This window comes from Mytilus trossulus, chromosome 5, assembly GCF_036588685.1.
Source record: "Mytilus trossulus isolate FHL-02 chromosome 5, PNRI_Mtr1.1.1.hap1, whole genome shotgun sequence".
NCBI lineage: Eukaryota > Metazoa > Mollusca > Bivalvia > Mytilida > Mytilidae > Mytilus > Mytilus trossulus.
In genome coordinates this window covers 9874395-9890651 of record NC_086377.1, presented here as the reverse complement: position 1 = coordinate 9890651, position 16257 = coordinate 9874395, and positions in this window count along the sequence as shown.

The window sequence follows — 16257 nt, the reverse complement described above, 5'->3', positions numbered from 1 at the left end:
AGGCCGTACGGTGACCTATAATTGTTAATGTCTGTGTCATTTTCGTCTTTTGTGGATAGTTGTCTCATTGGCAATCATACCACATCTTCTTGTTTATATTATGAAAATATGAAACTTCTTGATAAAACAACAAGTAGATTTTTGAATGATGTTTATGAAAAAATATAATAACCATAATTGCGGATGATCATTCTTTTGTATTACTCTATATATCATGTAGAAAAACTCAAATGTAAACAAATGTTTTATTGTAAGATGTTCAAATGTGACAAATGGTCAATGTTTATCTGTAGGACAGGATTTTTGACCCCGAACTGTCTACTGTCTAATTACTGGAAAATAGGTCAATAGAAATATAAACAAAACTCACCTTTAGAAATACTCAGTTTAGATCCTTTGCTCTTGAAATCATTACACATGTTATCCTTCAATCATTCGATCATCTCAATTTTCACGGGAATATTTTGATTAAGTTTAAGGGTCAATGATTAAATTATAACCAATATCGGACAATGAATAGTACAACTTCCGTATTTACGTTACATTATAATGACCTCCACAAAACTAAGAACTTTGAAAAATTGTTAAAATCAATGTATTGTATTTATAACTAATCATATTTCATATATATATAAATATAGATTTACTGTATAATCTCCCTGGTAAAACAGTAACTAATTCACAGGGATACCCGACTGAATGCTGTGAGTCGAGTAATTTGTTAAACAGCAGAGAAATGTGCAATAAAAGATTTATCGTTTAAAAAAACCCCAGTTATTTGGAACATATTTCGCATTGGTACTACTGAGATTCTGTTTGTATTTTTTGTAATCATTCGGTCAATTTACATTTCCCAAAACATTGGATTGTCTATTCATTAAAATGCAGCCTTATTTTATAAACACTTATGTTTTTTATTTAATTTCAATTCCTAATAATCAGATTGAACTATACATGATATATGAACGGATATATTAAAACATTGTCATTGAATTGGTATGAATGCAAAGCAAAGTATAGAAATACAATCAAATTGACAGAATTGGCGTGATTGCTTTGGTGTTACTTAATGTCTAAAATTCAATAAATAGTGCGTAATTTAATTTTAAAAAAGGCATTGGAGTCATGACTAAGTGGATAGAATTTGGATGTTTTTTGTTGTTGTATTTTTAAATGTATTTAATTTGCTATCCAAGGTAAATTGCCAAAAGAACATTACATTGTGTTTATCAGAGCAAACAAATTAGTTGATAGTTGTCATTGGCAATTATATCACATCGTCCTTTTTTTATATCCTACAAAGCATGCCAAATGCAAAAAACACATCATCTCCCAGAAAACAGTCTTGCTATCTCAGTAAGCCTGTTATTTCACATTATTCAATACTAGAACCGCATTTACAAAATTATCCATGTCTACTTTTTGTTTACACTGATCAATTTTGTTTTCCATTTGGTATACCCACTTCTTATTTGCTGAAAAATAAGAAAAATGCACGTTTGATTTCCGAAGAATTACATTTAGCAATTAATGTTATTGATTATTATGTTATCCGATATTTAAAAATAAACCTGTGTAAAGTACATGTATATTAATTGTTTGTATCTTAATTTTATATACACGATTACTTAAATTATTGTAGATACATGTGTATGTAATATAAAAGATAGTAATTTTTATGATAGGAAAGTATATCATATTCTTTCTTAAAACGCATTCGTTGAAAACATCAATATTGAAAAACATCAATAGTTGATGCCTTGTTTAGAATATATCAACGATAACCCATATTTGAAGATTAAACACACCACGGGGTGTCAGTGTTGATCAAACGAAAGACCGACATTAATGTGTGTAATGGGACACGATAAACCCTTAAAAGAAGGACGACAGATACCAAAGGAACCGTCAAACTCATAAATCGAAATTAAACTAACAACGCCATGACTAAAAATGAAAAAGACAAGCAGACAAACAATTGTATACATGACACAACATAGAAAACTAAAGGATAAACACACCAACCGTTAAATATGCAGCTTGTGGTTATTACTGACTTTAACCAGAATGTTATGTTTTGAAGGTTTCTGTATTGAATAATTTGTGATGGCTTATATAATCTATTGTATAGATATCTACTAACGCAACTATCAAGTGCATAATGTATACTTCAAAATTGTGTCTGTAATTAAAAACAGAAAGTATATGTTACATACAAAGGTCTTAAAAAAAAGGGACGAAAAATACAAGAGGGACAGTCACACTCATAGATTGAAGACCATTGAAAAAAAAATTACAACGCCGTGGCCAAAAACAAAACGACAAACAGACAAAAACAAGTACAGAATACACAACTTAACTAAAACTAAAGACTGAGCAACACGAACCCTACCAAATAATGGACGTGATCTCAGGTGATCCGAACGGGTAAGCAGATTCTGCTCCACATGTGCCTCCCGTCGTGCTGCTTATTGAATTACAAAACTTACCGTTAATATATTTTCTCCCATCTGAAAGGTTTAATATACCACATTTCTTCTTAAAAACACTTATATTATGAACTCTTTGCATCGTTAGAATTGTAAAGTAATTTACTAATATGTTATTATAAATACAATAAAATAAGTTTCATTCTTCATAATAGCTGAGGTAAAGAGTCTGACTACATATTCTTTTACATAAAGGCAACAGATGTATACCGGTGTTCGAAAGTCATCAATCGATTTGTGAGAAAACAAATTCGGGTAACAAACAAAAACAGATGGAAACACATCAATTATCATAGGAAAGTAACGAAACAACAGAAACACCAAAGTGCAACAAAAAAACCAAACGACACACACAAACATATTTAGATACGAACAACAAGATAACTATCTACCATTTTCCTGACCTGATACAGCACATTTTAAGACAAAAAATGTGGGTTGAACCTGATGGTGTGGCTAGCAAAACCTACATTTTGGAATATAGTAAATATGTTGATAGTTTTAACTAAGCATATAAGCATATAACCACAACTGTGTATTTCAATTTAAAAAAAAATGAATTTTCTCGACTGGAAAAAGATATTTGCTCTGTATTTATAGAAATATATATAATCAGGGATTTTTTATTTTTTTTTCACGTATTAGGTGATTAATTCATAATGTATTTATGTATAATTTGTTTGCGTGATCTGTCTATAATTAAACTTCTTTAATTCGAAATACAATAAAAAATGAACATTGAGGTATTACAAGCTTTTATCAAACCAGTTTGCAAGTTTGCCAGTTCATTCTTGCATTACCTTTAAAGGTTTCTCCAGATTAAAATGTCGCAGAGTCCCGTTCGGTCATATAGTCCAGCCACATCTTAAACCACAGTCGCTCTCTACACATTGTTGCCAAACGATGTGAATCTAGCTTTGAAAAGTACTGGTTAAAAAGTGGTAATATTTTGTGTTAACTTTAAGATCAGTTCCTTTGGTTATTTAGATTGTTGTAAAATTGAAAGAAATTCAAAAGCATTGTTTAAAATATTGTAGTTCTAGGATTGACAGTTATATTTTAATAAGAATAAGTTTCCTTCTGACGCCTCCATTTTGTAACTTGAATGCTCACCACGTCCAATATTTCAGCAACACCTACCGGGTAATCTTGTTAGAATAATAATGTTAGAATAATGTTTTAATGATGCAAGTATTTTTCTCCTATAATTTCATTGGCTACTATAGTACATACGCGTTTGGTCAGATTTCAAAGGATATTTCTGTGTGCTGGATGGCATATTCTGATATTCCAAGATTGATAAATGCTTGTAATTCAACATTTTGTTTTTAGAATATTCGATCCTTTTTTTGAATTTTTCAGAATAGAAAGCTGTTTCTGAAATTTGTTCATGGCTGAACCGTTGATAACGGTCCAAAATGTGTTAATGACTCGCAACAGTCATACTCCGTATTATACACAAGAAACACAAATTTAAAAATCATACAATGCTAACAAAAACTACATAAATAAAACCCAAATATAAACATCAGATATAACGTCTCGGTACAAAAATTGCACCGAGTACCCAAATTGCATTGTAAAAGAAGCAGAGGTAATCTTGCATATCTTCTCAGAGGTTGCATTTCTGTAAATATTAACAAATTGAATGCAATTTCCCATAGGAACTCATTTTACGGCTTAAACTGTACCACTTTTTATATCAAGATTTGTTTTATCCTACAAATGAAAGTTCATGTGCACCACAATTTTTGTCGAAGGTCAAAATATAAGGCTTTGCAGCATATTTTTAACGTTTATACGCCCTGAACATCTCAGAGTATAAACTAACACTAATTGTCTTAACTTTCACTACCATGAAAGAAAGGTTACCACGGATTTCAATGTAAATAATTTGCACGTGTTGCTTTACTAGTAACATTCCCAAGTTATGTTTCTGTGATATGGAACACAGAGAGCATAATTTGGAACTATGCTCTTCTTCTTGTGAACATGTTCCTTGATTCATATTCGACTTTATAGGGGATATTCTCAGACAAAAATGAAAATAAGGTAGAAATATCATTTAACTTTATGTTCTGTTATATAAATGATGTCATTTGACTTGAATAATTAAAAGTAGTTATGTTGAATGCATCTATCTAATAGAACTTTAAACATAGGACACCGAAAATTATAAATACGTTTGTCGTATATCTTGGCTGATACCTGAAAGTCGTTTGGTAACTTAATTTTATGACAAGAAAAATTAATTCGGCTATCCAGTAATAATTTTTCCGTTTCTATGTAGCAACATTCCCGCAATGCATGCACATGGAGTAGATATCTCCCAATTTTTACGATATTTCAACGCTTGCGTTTTCTGTCATGATTGCCTCGATATAGATTTGTTGCGTACAATGAAGCTATTATAAACAGGGTTTTATTGGAAAGTAGAAATTACCCTTCCGAATTTTTTACAGACGCCGTCAATATTTGGTTGATCGGTACGGAATGTTTGCGTCACAGATCATAACGGACATATTTCAAACTTCGTACATCACTTAAAATTACTGACCATCGACCTCATATATCCTCTGAGCACCTGAAATCAACCCGAATTATGGTTGCGACCGTCTTGCTCAGTATACAGTTTTTTTATGTAGTGAGTGTGGTTGCATGTGTGTTTGTTTGGTTGTTCAATGAATAGACTATTTCACAGTTACCCATAATTCAGCGCGCGATGGCGGAGTTCCGGTAAAATTAGATAAGGCGGCAAAGATGTAAAACTGGACAATTTATATAAATACAGATATAATGTATTTTTATTTTTCTTTTATTCACTATATATATGTGGTTTTTTAGTTGATTCTGACCAATGCTTATACTCCCAATTTATATTTATATGCATCTATTATTGTTGCTGTTACCAATTCTGTAAATCAATTGTATCCGATTTCATTCCCTGCATGGGCCCTGTAATTTGGTTAATAAAAATATTCCATTCTATTCTATTCTATTCTATAATATAGGTTAATATACAATGGCTTCTTTCCACACAATAAAAGTGCAGCGACATTACTACAACAATCTCTTTTAACACCTCGAAGACATAAAGATGTAAAGTCTTTGAATTCATTGGACTTAAAACCTGCAAATAGTTCTAGACTTCTGAACCATATGGTGTGCATTTTGCACTTGCGCAGTTGGGTTAGAATAATTCAGGGAACAATAGCATACTTGTACCTTCTAACCTTTAATCATTATCTATTTTACCAAATCAAAGTATGAGAATGATTAACTACTCTATAAATATGAAGTGATGTCTGTCCAGGAATTTATGTAAAGGACATCACTAAGTACATGCCATATTTAAATAATTAAATATGATATATACAGTTGCAAATCATTCATCTTTATGTACTGTGTAATTGTTTATTTTGAAAATAAAATATGAGAAAAATAATAAATGTAAACCGAATAAGCATGATCAGTACTACAAAAAGGGCTGATATATTACCTATTTCTCCCAGCACAATTGAAGGATGGTTCCTGCTTTCATTTGATAATCATTGATTAGATTTTCATATAAAATACGGAGATTAAAACTTAATGCAGATGAAACAACTACCCACCTGTACTCTTAACAGAAATTGACAGTACGATTTAAGGTCATCAACAAATCTTAAAAACCTATGCAATATAGCCGGCCACCTGGCAAAATTATCAAAAAGTACATTTTTAGGTATTTATTGGAAAGTAACATGCATCTGCTATATAAATATGGGCTATTCTTGACAAGATAATGCCAATATATTGGGTAATAGCCTCATTAAGTCCTGCTTAATTACCGAAATCGTCACAATTTTAGCATTTTTGTTTAATTTCAGACGGTTTTCGTCTCAAATAAAAATTGGTTGCATTTGTGTTAATTCTTTATAATGAAATATAAAATGTACTTGATGATAATACATAACATATATAAAGGTTGAAGATGAACACGGATGCGATCACTTTCATGTTTGACAAAAATCATCTGAAAAGTGACATTTTTTAGGCATATTTGATAGATTTTTCATTTTTCAGCCTGAAACGGACCATTTATAATGACTGAATCGGTTAAAAGTACAAAAATCGACCACAAAAATCGATTCAGTTTGGCCCCCGATTACTTTTAAAATGCTTATATCATTGAAAAACTCCAAATTATCTCCCTTTGGTGCAAAAATGGCATTTAATTTTAAATATACTTTTTTAACTCATCGGTGACCTATATTTTCTAATATTGGTTTCAAATAAGCTATACATAAACTAAATAATTGTAAAATTAAAGTGATTTCAGTAATTATTTTCTTATTTTTATATTACCTCAATTTCATCTACTAGTTCAACAGAAAAAAAGGACATTAACAAAAATGTATGCTTCTTCCGGTGGCAGATTATAGCTCAAATGAATGGTGACCCCATTTTTTTTTGTTTCATTTTTCTATTAAGTATGGGATAAAGTTTATTTATCAAAAAAATATAGCGAAATCCTATATTAGAAATAAAAATTGATCTATACCCAGGAGCCCCCTAAAGTGCTTAAAAAGTGTCAAAAATCTTTCGTTAGATGAACCTGAAATTTGAGGCAAAAATCGGCTCTTACGAGATAACTAAAGACACCCGTACCACATACCTATTAGTGTATTGAAGAATTAGTGGTTGCTTAATGTAACATGAACCACTTCTGATAATTTGAATTCTTTTTCATTTGCATTGGATTTTCAAGTATGTGCTCAGAATGTGGAATATGATTATTATTATCAGTATTGCTAGTATCATAATTACATATTAAATTTAGTTAGATCTTTTTGATCTCATGCATATGGTTCTTGCATGAACATTGAAGGTATGAAAGAATCTACAGCTACATGGTTGATCGAAATGTAAACAAAGTCAACATAATGCTAACAGACTTATCTGATTCAAGTATTAAATAAAATTGAGAATGGAAATGGGGAATGTGTCAAAGAGACAACAAACCGACCATAGAAAAAACAAATTACATGTATTTGCAGACATGTAAATCATATAAGAATTATTGAATTATAACTGATTTACTTTTTAAGACTTTTGATGATATGATTAGAACCTGAATGACATAGTCTACTATTATTTCGATAATCATGCCATGTTCCTGAGCATATAAGACAACCACAAATCATGATCAGGTTTACTTCAATCAGTTTTCCAGAACGTCCCTTTCTTATAATACCCAATGTTTTATTAACATGTAGTTACATACAGCAGTGTTTGAGTACATGGGACACACGCATACTGAACATTCGGGAATCAAAACAAAGTTAATGATATAATTCGCCAATCAGACTCTAAATAATAATATTTGTATGCAACAATTTCTGAAATGTTCATCATTCAGCAATTTCAATAAAATATCCAAGCAAAAACATAAATTTTTGTTTATACGATTTTTCCTGGAGTTGTGTTTTTCCTTCTGTCATGACTCAGTTTATGCTGCTGCTTGAAATGAAGCTTTTGAGCAGAATTATTCTAATCACTATGATGGACTCCTATCTAAAAATGTTAACTGACGCGCTGTTAATAACGTTGACCGTTATGTTATCGTTTTGTCACATCAAACCACGCTTATGTTGCCAAGGTTAAGCCACAATACCGTGTTTTATTCGCCAGTTACTAAAAACAACGTATCATTTAATATTTATATCATTAACAACATGATAAATTTATATGTTCACTACATGTTTTCCTGACAGATGTTTGTTATTTTGACATTTGTTTGTTCCTTCCTAGTGAACAAACAAGACTGATGTTGAAGTCAGAAGCCCTACAAGCTTATATTCTGGAGTTTTGCTAGTGTATTTAAAACATTTGTTAGGCTTTAAACTCTATACATGACTTTGATAATGATAAAACTACTCCTAACACAAATAACATTTTAGTTAATTTTTAGAAAAGATTATTTTATTCGTAGCTATAATCATATATTATATCAATAAAAAATATGTACATACAAAATAAGAACATTACAGATGGGTGCGGTCCTAACCTTGACAAAAGTTAACTTAGAGTTAACTTGTTGACTGCTTTCTAAGTTAACTTGAGAATTTTTAAGCAGTCAAGCAAGTTAACTTCGTCGTTGGTGGACCAGACCTACGGTCTGCTTTTTTAGGACTGCTGCAGACCTATCGATAAGTCTGCCGTCCAGACCAGACCTGTGGACAAGTCTGCTTTTGATCAGTCATGAGGACAGGTCTGCCCCAGACCAGACCTGTGGACAAGTCTGCTTTTGACCAGTCCTGAGGACAGGTCTGCCTCAGACCAGACCTGTGGACAGGTCTGCTCCTGACCAGACCTGAGGACAGGTCTGCTTTTGACCAGACCTGTGGACAAGTCTGCTATTGACCAGACCTGAGGACAGGTCTGCTTATGACAGATTATCGTTATAAGAGTTTTCATATCAGACCTGAGCTTTCATTAAAATACTAAACAACATTCGCATTGTTTTTCCACAGATATCATTTATTATTTACTCGCTAGACTCTACTAGATATTATACAAATGCTCTCTTTTATTTTCTTATATAAATAAAAAATGGCTATACGATCACACAGAGTTTTTTTTATTAGAAGGCGGATAGAAAGGTTATCCAACGCATGAGAACAATATTCTTATATCACGGGATATCGGCAACATTGTCTACGTTATTTCGTTCCCCGTTGCTTACCTGTCCCTTCCTAAATTTTACTTTATGCATAAATTTATACTTGCATGGATATTTCATTGATATTCAACTTGTTTGCACTGGATTTACTATTCTATTTCCCGCAGAATATTCCAAACAGAAATTGTAAAGTGTCCGTAAGCATACGGTGTGGTAAAACTATCAACACTCTCGTCAAATTCGTCTGATTTATCGAGAGATTTGTCATTGACGATATTTATATGGGACGTCCTAAAATTATACTCAATTCGCACTTTAATGAAATAGTTGCCACTTGACGTTTAACTATAAACAAAATCAATCAACAGACATAATAGATTCCAAGAAGAGAACCTCGTATACTTTTTTTTGCTGTCCATTGCCATGATTGTATTATACATTAAATCCTGACATAAAAAAAATGACTGATTTACTGTCCGGGTATATAAATTTTCAAATTAAAGTGCATATATGTTCAGTTTTGGTGGATGCGGTCAAATAATTTTATTGTACAAGTCAACTGGAGGTATCAAAACTACTGAATTTTTGTTACGTATCAATATTTTGAATAAAATGAGGACATGCTGGTATCCTAAATTTATGCCAACCCAATTTTTTTGTTATTATATTGCAATATTGCTGTCCATTGTCATGATTGTGTTATACATTAAATCCTGACATAAAACATATGGCTGATTTACTATGCAGGTATATAGATTTTCAAATTAAAGTGAACATATGGTCAGTTTTGGTGGATGCGGTCAAATAATTTTGTTGTACAAGTTAGCTGGAGGTATCAAAACTACTGAAATTTTGTTACGTATCAATATTTTGAATAAAATGAGGACATGCTATAATTCTAAATTTATGCGAACAAAAATTTGTTGTTATTATATTGCAAAATTGCTGTCCATTGTCATGATTGTATTATACATTGAATCCTGACATAAAAATATGGCTGATTTACTATGCGGGTATATTGATTTTCAAATTAAAGTGAACATATATATATGGTCAGTTTTGGTGGATGCGGTCAAATAATTTTGTTGTACAAGTTAGCTGGAGGTATCAAAACTACTGAAATTTTGTTACGTATCAATATTTTGAATAAAATGAGGACATGCTGGTATCCTAAATTTATGCGAACCCAATTTTTTTGTTATTATATTGCAATATTGCTGTCCATTGTCATGATTGTGTTATACATTAAATCCTGACATAAAACATATGGCTGATTTACTATGCAGGTATATAGATTTTCAAATTAAAGTGAACATATGGTCAGTTTTGGTGGATGCGGTCAAATAACTTTATTGTACAAGTTAGCTGGAGGTATCAAAAGTACTGAAATTTTGTTATGTATCAATATTTTGAATAAAATGAGGACATGCTATAATTCTAAATTTATGCGAACAAAAATTTGTTGTTATTATATTGCAAAATTGCTGTCCATTGTCATGATTGTATTATACATTGAATCCTGACATAAAAATATGGCTGATTTACTATGCGGGTATATAGATTTACAAATTAAAGTGCATATATGTTCAGTTTTGGTGGATGCGGTCAAATAATTTTATTGTACAAGTCAACTGGAGGGATCAAAACTACTGAAATTTTGTAACGTATCAATATTTTGAATAAAATGAGGACATGCTGGTATCCTAAATTTATGTGAACAAAAATTTGTTGTTTTTATATTGCAATATTGCTGTCCATTGTCATGATTGTATTATACATTGATTCTGGCATAAAAAATATGGCTGATTAACTATGCGGGTATATAGATTTACAAATTAAAGTGCACATATGGTCAGTTTTGGTGGATGCGGTCAAATAATTTTGTTGTACAAGTCAACTGGAGGTATCAAAACTACTGAAATTTTGTTACGTATCAATATTTTGAATAAAATGAGGACATGCTGGAATTCTAAATAAATGCGAACAAAAATTTGTTGTTATTATATTGCAATATTGCTGTCCATTGTCATGAATGTATTATACATTAAATCCTGACATAAAAAATATGGCTGATTATAGATTTACAAATTAAAGTGCATATATGGTCAGTTTTGGTGGATGCGGTCAAATAATTTTGTTGAACAAGTCAGCTGGAGGTATCAAAACTACTGATATTTTGTTACGTATCAATATTTTGAATAAAATGAGGACATGCTGGTATCCTAAATTTATGCGAACTCAATTTTTTGGTTATTATATTGCAATATTGCTGTCCATTGTCATGATTGTGTTATACATTAAATCCTGACATAAAACATATGGCTGATTTACTATGCGGGTATATAGATTTTCAAATTAAAGTGAACATATGGTCAGTTTTGGTGGATGCGGTCAAATAATTTTGTTGTACAAGTTAGCTGGAGGTATCAAAACTACTGAAATTTTGTTACATATCAATATTTTGAATAAAATGAGGACATGCTATAATTCTAAATTTATGCGAACAAAAATTTGTTGTTATTATATTGCAATATTGCTGTCCATTGTCATGATTGTATTATACATTTAATCCTGACATAAAAATATGGCTGATTTACTATGCGGGTATATAGATTTACAAATTAAAGTGCATATATGTTCAGTTTTGGTGGATGCGGTCAAATAATTTTATTGTACAAGTCAACTGGAGGTATCAAAACTACTGAAATTTTGTTACGTATCAATATTTTGAATAAAATGAGGACATGCTGGTATCCTAAATTTATGTGAACAAATAATTGTTGTTATTATATTGCAATATTGCTGTCCATTGTCATGATTGTATTATACATTGATTCTGGCATAAAAAATATGGCTGATTAACTATGCGGGTATATAGATTTACAAATTAAAGTGCACATATGGTCAGTTTTGGTGGACGCGGTCAAATAATTTTGTTGTACAAGTCAACTGGAGGTATCAAAACTACTGAAATTTTGTTACGTATCAATATTTTGAATAAAATGAGGACATGCTGGTATCCTAAATTTATGTGAACAAAAAATTGTTGTTATTATATTGCAATATTGCTGTCCATTGTCATGATTGTATTATACATTGATTCTGGCATAAAAAATATGGCTGATTAACTATGCGGGTATATAATTTTACAAACTAAAGTGCACATATGGTCAGTTTTGGTGGATGCGGTCAAATAATTTTGTTGTACAAGTCAACTGGAGGTATCAAAACTACTGAAATTTTGTTACGTATCAATATTTTGAATAAAATGAGGACATGCTGGAATTCTAAATTTATGCGGACAAAAATTTGTTGTTATTATATTGCAATATTGCTGTCCATTGTCATGATTGTATTACACATTAAATCCTGACATAAAAAATATGGCTGATTTACTATGTGGGTATATAGATTTACAAATTAAAGTGCATATATGGTCAGTTTTGGTGGATGCGGTCAAATAATTTTGTTGAACAAGTCAGCTGGAGATATCAAAACTACTGAAATTTTGTTACGTATCAATATTTTGAATAAAATGAGGACATGCTGGTATCCTTAATTTATGCGAACCAAAATTTTTTGTTATTATATTGCAATTTTGCTGTCCATTGTCATGATTGTATTATACATTGATTCTGGCATAAAAAATATGGCTGATTAACTATGCGGGTATATAGATTTACAAATTAAAGTGCACATATGGTAAGTTTTGGTGGATGCGGTCAAATAATTTTGTTGTACAAGTCAACTGGAGGTATCAAAACTACTGAAATTTTGTTACGTATCAATATTTTGAATAAAATGAGGACATGCTGGTATCCTAAATTTATGTGAACAAAAATTTGTTGTTATTATATTGCAATATTGCTGTCCATTGTCATGATTGTATTATACATTGATTCTTGCATAAAAAAATATGGCTGATTTACTATGTGGGTATATAAATTTACAAATTAAAGTGCATATATGGTCAGTAACTGACAGTTTTGGTGGATGCGGTCAAATAATTTTGTTGCACTTGTCAACTGGAGGCATCAAAACTACTGAAATATTGTTATGTATCAGTATTTTGATTAAAAGAGGACATGCTGGCACCCTTAATTTAGGCGAACAAAAATTTGTATTTAAATGAATTAAATTATTGCTGATTGTGGCTGCATAGTTCAAGGATGTATAACTATACTTCTTTTGAAAAATATACATTATATGATTGAATTTGATCTCGGAATATATATATATTGAGTGCATGTTATCATTGTAACCGAGATCGTTTTTATAATAGATAGATTGTCAGATCACAGATAAATTTGTGTTACGTTCTGTGCGTACTTATTTTAAACTATTTGTGTTTAATCCTGTTCATAAAACGGAAGTATTAATTTTCAAATTACTTTATTTTCGATGTTTATACTACGAAACAAAGAATGCTTAGATATTATTTTTTTTATTTTAAATCAACGAAGAGCGGTCCTGGTTACAAGTTAACTTAGTGTTGAGCAGACCAGTCAAAAGTTAACTTGGGACCAGGTCTGGTTTTGATCGGATTTGTCCAAGCAGAAGTTAACTTTGAGGCAGGACCGGTTTCCAAGTTAACTTATGTTAACTTTATGACAGGACTGGTTCCGAAGTTAACTTATGTTAACTTATGACAGGACTGGTTAGAAGTTAACTTATATCAATAGCGGACCTGTTTCCAAGTTAACTTTTTGGCAGACATAAAAACAGTCCTAGGACCAAGTCCGCTTTTCAAGTTAACTAGATTTTGGTCCTAGGACTGGTCAGAGCAGTCCTATATTCGGTCACAGGTTAACTTTGACCAGTCCAAATGACTGGTTATCAAGTTAACTTGCTGTACAGGTTAGGAGTGCACCCATCTGTAGGTTTTTTAGTCCTGTTAGTTGAGAAGGAAATACATTTCTACTTTTATTTATTTGTCTGGCAAATGCTTGTTACTGTTCATCAATCTAAAAACATGAGTACCATGGACAAATATTATCAAATATTATCATTGTAATGGATCATATCAGTAACAAAATATGTACATACAAAATAAAAACATAAGGTTCTCCAGTTTAGAAGAAAACACATTTCTACTTCTATTTCTGTGTCTGGCAAATGCTTGTTACAGACTGTCTCTTAAATGGTTTTGACATAATTCATAAATCTGAAAACATGAATAGCATGGACAATTATTATTATTATAATTTATGCACCATAATTACATTATATCATTCCAAACTAATCGTTATAGTATAAATTTGTTGTTATTTGTACTCTATGCGATTTGATTGCAATTGGTTTATTCTTCATGAAACTAAACAGTGTGTGCATGTTTTGCTAAATCATTGTGAGGCTTTCAGTACTGACGTGGTTTGTTTAAGCTATTTAATAACTAATTGGTTTATATATTAACTAAATCAGGCGTGACTGTTGTTCATGTTGGTTTCGTTGCTTGCTCTTGGATTTGGTCATGATTTTACTAGATAAATAGTAGGTTTTGATGTTGATTTTTTTTATTGTACAAAAGTCATAGAAGTCAAAGCTTCCGATGTGTTGAATATCGTACTCTATTGATCAAGTTGTATTCAAGACACCTTTTACATTTTTTAACAGCACATGTTAGTTCTGTATAATATTGATTTCTATAGCTTATATTTATACCTTATACGTTGAAATGTTATTTGTTCGGTGAGTAGATATCAAGTACAATAACTTACCAATCGTTTTAAATGGAAACAAGTTATGTCAGGACAGCCATTGAAACTAAATTAACAATTAGTCCAGTTATTGGTTTATATACTAACTAAATTAGGAGTGACTGTTGTTTTTGTTGGTTCCGTTGCTTGCTCTTGCATTTGGTCATGATTTGACAAGATACATAGTAGGTTTTGATGTTGACATTCGGTTTTTATTGTACAAAAGTCATAGAAGTCAAAGCTTCTGATGTGTTGAACATCGAACTATATTGTTCAAGTGGTATTTAAGATACCTTTTAACAGTACATGTTAGTTCTGTATAATATTGATTTCCATAGCTCATATTTATACTTTATACGTTGAAATGTTCTTTGTTCGGTGAGTAGATATCAAGTATAATAACTTACCAATTGTTTTATTTTTTAAATGGAAACAAGTAATGCCAGGACAGCCATTAAAACTAACTTAACAATTAGTCAAGTGTACTTCTAAAGAATATATTTGTAAACATAAAGCATATCATCCATCTTCTCTCGTGTCTCTATGATACGCAAGTGAAAAGATTTTTTTCAGCGGTTTGATTTCCAACGAGACAATTCTCCAAGAGAGACCGAATGACAGAAAAATTGACAATTATAAGTCACATAACGTTCTTTAACAACGAGCCCCGAAATGTCAAATGTAAAACAATTCAAACGACAAAAGTAACGGCCTGATTTTTGATTCAAAACAAAAAACAAATTTGTAATAACCACTGAATTACAGGCTGTTGACTTGTGATAGGCACATACTCATAATTATATTAAGTTATGCATACCATATGATAAATGAAAGAATAAAACATAACAACCAAAAATACGCATGTCATATTTAATTTAATTGATAAACTGAATGAATACTTTAATCTCTAGGTCGTTGTATGACGAATTCATACTATGAACTGTCAAGTCATCGAAGAGCAATATGGATTTTAAGTTTTATCTGCAGTACTTACCCTCCACATATACATCTACAATAAGAAAAGACTTAATTATATAAAACAAGTCGCTCGGACATCCTTATCAAACTTTACGTTAATTGGTTCACGTATTGTCATGTAGGGATCTGTATATCTGCCAATACAGTATTGTCGTTTTACAACCACTACTTGTTTTAGAGAATGGTAAGGACGAACAGGTTGCGTGCAAAGACATTATTAAAACGTCACACATGACCATTTTCGTATCGAATTTAATAAAGGACATTGCTGTTTATTGTTTAAAAAAGTAAAGGCAAAACTTTACATTTGTTATAATAACTTGAAAAAGGTGATGTTGATGATAATCTCTGAAAGACTATCTGGCTATTTATTTTATTTAATAGCTCTTATTTTGATGTATAACCCAATTTTGTATGGATGTATATTCAA